Source organism: Saimiri boliviensis, assembly GCF_048565385.1.
Source record: "Saimiri boliviensis isolate mSaiBol1 chromosome 19 unlocalized genomic scaffold, mSaiBol1.pri SUPER_19_unloc_3, whole genome shotgun sequence".
NCBI lineage: Eukaryota > Metazoa > Chordata > Mammalia > Primates > Cebidae > Saimiri > Saimiri boliviensis.
Window position 1 is genome coordinate 37977 of NW_027412504.1, and position 10817 is coordinate 48793.

Here is a 10817-nt window from a genome sequence, read left to right on the forward strand (position 1 = left end):
TTTGCCTGGGTTTTTTCTCTAGATTTTTTATGGCATTAGGTCTTATGTCTAGGTCTTTAATCCATCTGGAGGTAATTCTACTGTAAGGTGTCAGGAAGAGGTCCAGTCTCTGCTTTCTTCACACTGGTAGCCAGTTTTCCCAACGCCAATTATTTAACAGGAAATCCTTTCCCCATTGCTTGTGTTTGTCAGGTTTGTCAAAGATGAGATGGTTGTAGATGTGTGGCATTGCCACCAGGACCTCTGTTCTGTTCCATTGGTCTATGTCTCCGTTTTGGTACCAGTACCATGCTGTTTTGATTACTGTAGCCTTGTAGCATAGTTTGAAATCAGGTAGCATGATTCCTCTTGCTTTGTTCTTTTTGCTTAGCATTGTCTTGGCTATGCAGAGTCTCTTTTGCTTCCATATGAAGTTTAAGGTGGGTTTTTCCAGTTCTGTGAATAAGTTCATTGGTAGCTTGATGGGGACAGCAGTGAATATATAAATTACTTTGGGCAGTATGGCCATTTTCACAATATTGATTCTTCCTAAAAATATGAAATGCTTCATGAATTTGCATGTCATCCTTAAGCAGGAGCCATGCTAATCTTGCCTGTATCATTCCCATTTTAATATATGTGCTGCCATAGCAAGCACTGGTAAGGTTCTTTATACCAGCTCTATTGCCTGTTAGCTCCTGCGATGTTTCACAATGACTTTTGGCTTCCTTGCATTGGATGATGACATACTTCTTTCACTCAGTGAACTTTGTTTCTGCCCACATTCTGAATTCTACTTGTATCATTAAAGACATGTCAGCCTCTGATCAGTTCTGAAAACTTGAACAGGCTGAACAGTTGATGTAATCATCTGGAGGAAAGAAGGCATGCTGACTTTTTGAGTTTCAGTGTTCTTGCACTGATTCTTCCTCATCTCTATGATCTTATTCACCTTCAACCTTAGAGGTTGCTGACCTTTGCACAGGATATTTTTCTTTTATGATATTTGATGATCTTTTTGGTTTGATTGTGGTGTAAGGCAGATGCAGTCAGCTGGCTTTGGTTTTGGAGGATTTTAGGGGGCCAATATTCATCTCCCAATTCCTAGACTGTGTTCTTTAACTCTGGGAAATTTATATTGGGTTTCAACTTTGTTCTCTGGCTCCTCAAAGTTTGGATTCTACTGCACTGAAGGCTGCAAAGTGTGGCAGCTGTGGCAGAGTGCTAGCAGATGCAGAAGTGCCTGCCTCCCTGTTGGCATTCACCCAATGGTGGAAGTGGTGGAGGCAAGACCACTTTGTGGGAGCCAGGGGACCCCTGCTGTGTGTGCTGTTGCACTGGAGGTGCAGGCTGGGGTGCTGGCCTGTGCAGGTTTGGGTGCCTTCTCTGTGACCCCCTAAGCAGCAGCAGTCACTCAACGCATATTAGGGTCTCTTTTTTGTGCACAACATTAGCACAAGGGCAAGTTGTTGGCAGAGTTGGTTCTATTGGTTCTGTGCCTACCATCGCTATCTCTTCAATGGGAGTTCAGGTGGGTTGAAGTGTGTGCTACAGTCCCATGTGCTGGTAGGGAAAGTACAGCAAAATCCACTCATGTAAACACACAGCAGCAAAGCGATGTAGGAAGTTTGTGTATAAAGAGCTGTAGTATGGAGAGGCAATGTAGAGGTTGGTGCATGCCTGAAGGGTCCACGTTGCTGCATCTCTTCACTGCTCAGGCATGGTCCACTGGCACAGAAACAAAGGTGTGGGCAGCTGAGAGTGCCCTGTAGGCAGGTGTGGCCAGGCTGGGGCCCTGGGAGAGGCGAGCAGACTAAGGAGTGCTGAGGTCAGACCAGCTTCATCTCATGTGCTAGAATGCCCAGCAGAGATCAGGTCTCAGAGAACTCTCTGAAAAGTGAGGCCCCAGCACAGCACAGCTGCTCTACAAAAACGTGGCCAGACTTCTTTTTTAAGCAAGTCTCCTTTTATTAAGAGGGAAACTCGCACACCTTATCTCTGCTGGGCAATCTTCACATGAGATGTGGCTGATCTGACCTCCACACTCCTAAAGTGCTAGGATAAAGTGTCTCATAAGACCAAGTAGAGCCTAGAGAGATAGCTGTGCCTGCCCTCTGAGCTTCACATCAGCTGGCTTCCTGCTCCATCACTTTGCTTGTCTCCTGGGGGCTCTACCCCAGAGAGATGTGAGTTAGCCATCACTTAGTGTAATTAGCCCAGGATGGAGGGTCTGTGCTGTGGGCCCAAGCCAGGGTTCCCTGTCTCGTGATAAGCCATGGGGGGTATGTGGTATCCACAAGAGATGGACTGCCTTGTTCCTTGGGTCAACTGCAGCTTGTTAGAGTTATCAATATGGCACTTACGGTTTTTGCTTTCTTGATATTCTGAAGGTAACAAGGGCAGATCCACTGCAGAGGCAGTGGCAGAGAGGATTTCAGTCGATCTGTGAAGCTCTGTCCAAGGAATTGCCAAGTTGCTACTGGCTTGATGGCTTCAGTGGGGCCTGGATAAAGATCCAAGCTGGGAGGACCTGCTCATCGAGGAGATATGGAAACCAGCACCCACGTAACGGTTCAGCCACTTTCCTATAAGGCTGCTGTGGTATACTGGGGGTCCATTCCGGTCCCTAATTGCCTCATATCTTCCAGTGACTCAAGGTATCACTAGCGAAGCCTGCAAAAAGGCAGAGATAATAGCCTGCCTCTTCCTCTGGGACCTCTGTACCACTGAGGTACAATCCTGTTGCCAATCTGGACACAACTATGGGAGGTGGCTGGAGACAAGTTCAGAAGTCTTGTCTAGTCAGGAGGAACAAGAACAGAGACTTGCTTTAAAAAAAGTCTGGCCATGTTTCTGTAGAGCAGCTGTGCTGTGCTGGGGGTTCACTTCAGCCCCTGGTTGCCTCAGACACTCTGAAGTCCCAAGGTTGAAATGGCTGAGTCGCCTAAACAGCAAAGATGACAGTCTGGTCTTCCCCTTGGAAGCTCTGACTCAGGGAGGCCTGAATCATCTGTCAGCCAGAGAACAGCAGTGAAGGCAGCCAGAAACCCTGTTGAATGGCTTTACCCAGTGATTAGAAATGTGTTTGGGGACTGACTTAAACAAGGGTCTGGCCATGTTTTTGCGAGGTGGCTCTGCTGTGCTGAGCTACCACTTACACCCCTGGTCAGCTTGGGTTCTACAAAGCCCTCAGGCCAGAACCTAGTCATCCAAACAGCAAAGTTGGTGGCCCGCCCCTCTCTGTGGGAGCTCTGTCTAAGGAATGTTTCAAATCTCCATTGACCAGAGAACACCTGTGAGGGTAGCAGTAAGCCCCAGGTGGGAGGTCCTGTTCAGTAAGAAGGAACAGGATCAGGAGCCTGCTTTCAGAAGCAGTCTGGCCATGATTTGGTAAAGCAGCTGTGCTGTGCTGTGGGAACTCTTCTGCCCCTGGTGGGTTTGTACTCTCCAATGCCCTTAGCTGGAATAATTAAGTTCCTCCAACAGGAAAGATGACAGCCTGCCCTGTCTTTTCTCTCACAGTTTATCTTGTGTGATGGAGCTGAAATTTTAGGCTGTTAATTTTTACAATAAGCATTACAGTTGTTCAGAAAGAATCTTTCTGTTCTCTTTCAGTTTAGATGTATGAGAATTCATTGTCTCCTGTAAATAAACCTGTTCAGGTTTTGTTCTCTGAAAAGAAGTCTTTTTCTGCTATCTGGCTTTGGTCACATTCATGTAGACCAGTAGCCAGTCTAAAATGACATGATTGAATTTCCATTTCCAGTGTTTCCTAGTTGTGTCTTACATTCTCCAATTCAGAACTGACCATTTTATTCTTCGTTGTCAAAATGCTAAGCTGTCCACTGTCCTTAAAATACCATCTTTGTTCATTCTTCTTTATCCAATTTTATAGGTTTTAGAATATTAGCATTTTTTCCTTTCACACTTTCAATGTCCTCCAAAAATTTCTTTGCCCTTAGTGGGTTCTCCTGTTTTATTGTGTCTAGTTCCAGTCTAAGCATGGCAATTTTCCCCCACAACATGCTAATTTCATGCAAGGGATCTTTTTTTTTCTTATGGCTAAGAGAACTCTAAGTCAACAAAAGAACACTTTAGTTAGCATACAATAGAATAACATATCATAATTTCCTCTGAATTTAAACCATAACATGTTTATTTGTATAATGAAAGAATTCCCATGGTTAATATGTAACTGAAAAAAAGTTGGACAAAACTTGAAACCAGTGTAAATTCAAGAAAGTTTCAATATTGATTTAAATACCATGAAAAATAAATCACTAGAGGATTTTAAAGAATTTCGGAGTTGGAAAAGCCTTTCTCTGAATTACAAAATAGCCATAGGCATAAAATATAAGATTAATACGTTTGACTACGTTTTAAAAATTGGATTTACACTCTAATATCTATTCTATAAACCACACCATTGTAAGAACCTTAGGTATGCATACATTTGGAAAGAAGCAATTCCTCAAAGTTTTTAAGTCTCTTTTTCTGAAGAAAGCTTTATCAATATATGACTTTTCTAATACTGTTATAGTCAGTTATAAGAATTACATTTATTCATAACTGTTAAATCTAAGTATTGTATCCTTCTATATTTACACATCTGCATCTAAGCATTGTGCTTCTACATACAACTCTGAACTCATTTACGATCAGGATTCTTAGAGAAATAAGAAAATCTATGTGGCTGGGTACTGTGGCTCACACATGTAATCCCAGCACAGTGTAATGTTCAGTGTTGTATGTAGCACTAAACTTCTACATGTGGCCGTGTGCAGTGGCTCACACCTATAATCCCAGCTCCTGAAGCAGGTGGATTACGAGGAAAGAAGTTCAAGACAAGTGTGGCCAACATAGGGAAACCTCATCTCTACTAAAAATTAAAAAATTAGCCAAGTATAGTGCTGTGCACCTGTAATCCCAGCTACTCAAAAGGTTTAGGTAGGAGAAACACGTGAACCAGGAGGTCGAGGTTGCCACCGATTCAACTGAAAGGGAGGGGGCTGAGACAGGAAACTAGACGATCTGGCTTGATGGGTACCACCCCCACAAGACAAGAAATCTGAAACACTCTGTATTAGGAGTTTCACCATAAGTGCAGCTTGACCCGGGATGGTCCAGCTCAGTGGGGGGAAGGGCGTCCCCCACTACTAAGGCAGTCTGCCACTACCAATGCAGTTCATGCAGTAGATGGGCAGAGCCTGTGGCAGCTCAGCATTACCTCTGCTAACAGACTGTGACTAGACTACTCTGCGCTGGACAGGGCATCTATGAAAAAATGCAGCAGCACGACAGGAACTTATAAATAAAGCTGACCTTTCTAGGACAGAGCACCTGGGAAAACAGGAGGTTATGAGTTCAGCTGCAGTAGACTTAAATGTATCAGCCCAGCACCTCTGCAAAAAACAACAGAACTCCCAGCACAGCACGTGAGCTCTTATAAGGGACAGACTGTCTCCTCAAGCAAGTCTCTGAGCCCCATAGACCCAAAAAGACACCTCATAAAGGAAAGCTCAGGCCAACATCTGGTGGGTACCCTTCTGGGATGAGGACAGTAGAGGGAGAAACCAGCAGCAACCCTGGCTGTTCTGCAGCCCCTGCAGGCGATCCCGAGGTGAGTGAGATCTGGAGTGGATCCCCAGTGGTTCTGCAGCAGAGGGGCCTGTTAGAAGGAAAACTAAGAAACAGAAATAAATAGCTTCAACATCAACAAAAAGGATGTCCACTTAGAGACCCCACCTGAAAGTCACCAACTACAAAGACCACAGGTAGATAAAGCCACTAAGAGGGGAAGAAACCAGCATAAAAAAGAAGAAAACACTAAAAACCAGAAGGCCTCTCCTCCTCCAAGGGATTATAACTCCTCACCAGCTAGGGATCAAAGATAGATGGAGAATGAATCTGATGAACTGACAGGAACAGGTTTCAGAAAGTGGGTAAAAACAAACTTCACAGAGCTAAAAGAACATGTGCTGACCCAATGCAAAAAAATTAAGAACTTAGATGAAAGGTTAGATGAGATGCTGACTAGAATAAACAGCTTAGAGAAGAATAGAAATGACTTGATGGAGCTGAAAAACAGCACAACAACTTCATGAAGCATCAAGTCTTAATAGCTGAATGGACCAAGCAGAAGAAAGAATATAAGAGATTGAAGATCAACGCAATGAAATAAAATGAGAAGGCAAGAATAGGGTGAAAAGAAATGAACAAAGCCTCCAAGAAATATGGAGTTCTGTGAAAAGACGTAATCTACGTTTGATAAGCATACGTGAATGTGACAGAGAGAATGAATGCAAGTTGGAAAACACTCTTCAGGATATTATCCAGGAGAACTTCCCCAACCTAGTGAGGCAGGCCACCATTGAAGTCCAGAAAGTACAGAGAACACCACAAAGATATACCTAAAGAAGAGCAACCTCAAGGCACATAATCATCAGATTCACCAGTGTTAAAATGAAGGGAAAAATCCTAAGGGCAACAAGAGACAAAGGGAAGCCCACCAGACTCACAGCAGATCTCTCCACACAAACTCTACAAGTGAGAAGAGAGTGGGGGCCAATAGTCAGCATCCTTAGAGAAAAGAACTGTCAACCTAGAATATGATATCCAGCCAAATTAAGCTTCACATTCGAAGGAGAAAGAAAATCCTTTATGAACAAGCAACTACTGAGAGATTTTCTCACCACCAGGCCTGCCTTACAAGAGCTCCTGTAAGAAGCACTAATCAAGGAAAGGAACAATCAGTAACAGCCACTCCAAAAATGTACCAAATGGTAAAGACCATAGATACAATGAAGAAAATTTGTCAACTAAAGGACAAAACAGGCAGCTAGCATCAAAATGGCAATATCAAATTCACACATAACAGTATTAAACTTAAATGTAAATGGACTAAATGCCCCTATCAAAAACACAGACTGCCAAATTGGATAAAAAGTCAAAAGCGGCCCTGTGTGGTGGCTCAAGCCTGCAATCCCAGCACTTTGGGATGCCAAGGTGGGTGGATCAGGAGGTCAAGAGATCGAGACCATCCTGGTCAACATGGTGAAACCCTGTCTCTACTAAAAATACAAACAATTAGCTGGGCATGGTGGCGCGCGCCTGTAATCCCAGCTACTCAGGAGGCTGAGGCAGGAGAATTGCCTGAACTCAGGAGGTGGAGGTTGCGGTGAGCCGAGATCGCGCCATTGCACTCCAGCCTGGGTAACAAGAGTGAGACTCTATCTCAAAAAAAAAAAAAAAAAAAAAAAAATCAAAACCCATCTGTGTGTTGTATTTGGGAAGCCCATCTCATGTGCAAGGACATGTGTAGGCTAAAAATGAAGGGATGGAGGAAGACATATCAAGTAAATGGAGAGGAAAAAAAAAAAAGCAGGAGCTGCAATCCTAGTCTCTGATAAAATGGACTTAAAGTTTAAAACCAACAAAGATCAAAAGACACAAAGAAGGGCATTACATAATGGTAAAAGGATCAATGCAACAAGAAGACCTAATGATCCTAAACATATACACACACAATACAGGAACACCCGGGTAGCACCCAGGTACATAAAGCAAGTTCTTAATGACCTACAAAGAGACTTAGACTCCCACACAGTAATAGTGGGAGACTTTAACACTCCATTGTTAATATCAGACATATCAACGAGACAGAAAATTAACAAGGATGTCCAGGACTTGAACTCAGATCTGGACCAAGCAGACCTAATGGACATCTACAGAAATATCCACCCCAAATCCACAGAATATACGTTCTGCTCAGAAGCTGGTTTTTTGAAAGGATCAACAAAATAGACTCCTAGCAGAGTTAATTAAATAGAAAAGGGAAAGGAATCATATAGATGCAATAAAAACTGACAAAGGGGATATCACCACTAATTCTACAGAAATTCAAACTACAATCAGAGATTACTACAAATACTTCTATGCACATAAACCAGTAAACCTGGAAAAAAAGGATAAATTCCTGGACACTTACACCTCCCAAGCCTAAACCAGGAACAAGTTGAAACCTTGAACAGACCAATAACAAGGGCTGAAGTTGAGGCAGCAATTAATAGCCTACCAACCAAAAACAGTACAGGCCCAGAGGTGTTCACAGCTGAATTCTACCAGACATACAAAGAGGAGCTAGGACCATTCATTCTGAAACTAACCCAAACAATATACAAAGAAGGAATCCTTCCTAAATCATTTTATGAGACCATCATCATCCTGATACAAAAACCCGGCAGAGACTCAAAACAAAACAAAAAAAATGGTCAGGCCAATCTCCATGATGAACACAGATGCTAAAATCTTCAATAACATACTGTCAAACGGATTGCAGCAGCACATCAAAAAGCTTCTCCATCATGATCAAGTAGGCTTCACTCTGGGGCTGCAAGGCTGGTTCAACATATGCAAGTCTATAAATGTAAACCACCACATAAACAGAACCAAAGACAAAAACCACATAATTTTCTCAATAGATGCAGAGAAGGCCTTTGACAAAATTCAACAGCTCTTCATGTTTAAAACAAAACAAAACAAAACTCTCAATAAACTAGGTATTGATAGAATGTATCACAAAATGATAAAAGCTATATATGACAAACCTACAGCCAATATCATACTGAACGGGCAAAAGCTGGAAGAATTCCCTTTGAAATCAGGCACTAGACAAGGATGCCCTCTCTTACCACTCTTATTCAGCATAGTATTGGAAGTTCTAGTCAAAGCAATCAACCAAGAAAAAGAAATGAAGTGTAATCAATTAGGAAAGAAAGAAGTCAAACTGTCTCTATTTGTAGATGACATGATTGTATATCTAAAAGTCCCCATCGTCTCTGCCCAAAATCTTCTCAAACTGATAAGCAACTTCCACAAAATCTCAGAATACAAAATAATATGCAGAAATCACAAGCATTCGTATATACCAATCACAGGCAAACAGAGAGCCAAATCAAGAAGGAACTCCCATTCACAATTACTACAAAGAGAATAAAATACCTAGGAATATAACTAATAAAGGATGTAAAGGGCCTCTTCAAGGAGAACAACAAACGAAATAAGAGAGGAGACAAACAGATGGAGAAACATTCCATGCTCATGGTTAGGAAGAATCAATAGGTCAAAATGGTCATACTGCCCAAAGTAATCTATAGATTCACTGCTATCCCCATCAAGCTTCCAATGACCTTCTTCACATAACTGGAAAAAACCACTTTAAACTTTATATGGAATCACAAGAGACCCCACATAGCTAAAACAATCCTGAGAAAAAAGAACAAAGCTGGAGGCATCACACTGCCAGACTTCAAACTATATAGAGGCTACAGTAATCAAAACAGCATGCCACTGGTACCAAAACAGAGACATAAACCAATGGAACAGAACAAAGACCCCGGAACACACATCTAAAGCACCACACATCTAGAACCATCCGGTCTTTGACAAACCTGGCAAAAACAACAACGGGGAAAGGACTCCATGTTTAATAAGTGGTGTTGGGAAAACTGGCTAGCAATGTGCAGAAAGCAGAAACTGGACCCCTATTTGTCACCTTACACTAAAACTAACTCAAGAAGGATCAAAGATTTAAACATAAAACCTCACATGATAAAAACACTAGAAGAAAACAGGCAAAACCATCCTGGACATAGGCATAGGCAAGGATTTCATGACTAAAACACCAAAAGCAATGGCAATAAAATCCAGGATAGACAAATGGGATCTTATTAAACTCCAGAGCTTCTGTAAAGCAGAAGAAACCAGCATTGCATGAATCAGCAATCAAGAGAATGGGAAAAAATGTTTGCAATCTACCCATCTGACAAAGGGCTAATATCCAGAATCAACAAAGACCTAAAACAGATATACAAGAAAAAAACAACCCCATTCAAAGTGGGAGAAGGATATGAACAGACACTTTTCAAAAGAGGACATATTTGAGGCCAACAAACACATGAAAAAATGCTCATCATCACTGGTCATTAGGGAAATGCAAATCAAAACCACACTGAGATATCATCTCATGCCAGTTAGAATGTTGATCTTTAAAAAACCGGAGACAACAGATGCTGGAAACGATGTGGAGAAATAGGAACACTCTTACACAGTTGGTGGGAGTGTAAAATAATTCAGCCATTGTGGAAGACAGTGTGGAAATTTCTCAAGGATCTAGGAATAGAAATTCCATTTGACCAAGCAATCCCACTATTGGGTATATACCCAAAGAACTATAAATTGTTCTACTATAAAGACACATGCACACATATGTTGTTAGCAGCCTGTGTACAATAGCAAAGACCTGGAACCAACCCAAATGCCCATCAATGATAGACTGGACAAAGAAAATATGGTACATATACACCATGGAATACTACACACTCATAAAAAATGATGCGTTCGTGTCCTTTGTAGAGACTTGGATGAATCTGGAAACCAACATCTCAACAAACCGACACAAGAACAGAAAGGCAAACACCGTATGTTCTCACTCATAGGTGGGTGTTGAACAACAAGAACACATGGACTCAGGGAGAGGAACATCACACACTGGGGGCAGTTGGGAGGGGTAGGGGAGAGACAGTGGAGGGGGGAAGGTGGGAAGGGCTAACATGGGAAGAAACGCCAGATATAATATGCACCTAAAATAAAATAAAGAATAAAAAAAAATAGAAAAAGTCACGAGGGGCCGGGCACGGTGGCTAGTGGCTGAAATCCCAACACTTTGTGAGACCAAGGCAGGCAGATCACCTGAATTCAGGAGGTTGATACCAGCCTGGCCAACATGGGGAAACCCTGTCCCTACTAAAAATACAAAAATTAGCTTGGCATGCTGGCAT

General features: G+C 42.3%; 1 non-coding gene across 1 annotated transcript; it reads right to left on the reverse strand.

The window, feature by feature from the left end:
• Window positions 1-530: 530 nt before the first annotated feature.
• LOC141583327 (U6 spliceosomal RNA) lies at window positions 531-637 on the reverse strand. Its single transcript, XR_012515999.1, has one exon. It is a non-coding gene; the product is annotated as a U6 spliceosomal RNA (small nuclear RNA).
• Window positions 638-10817: the final 10180 nt, after the last annotated feature.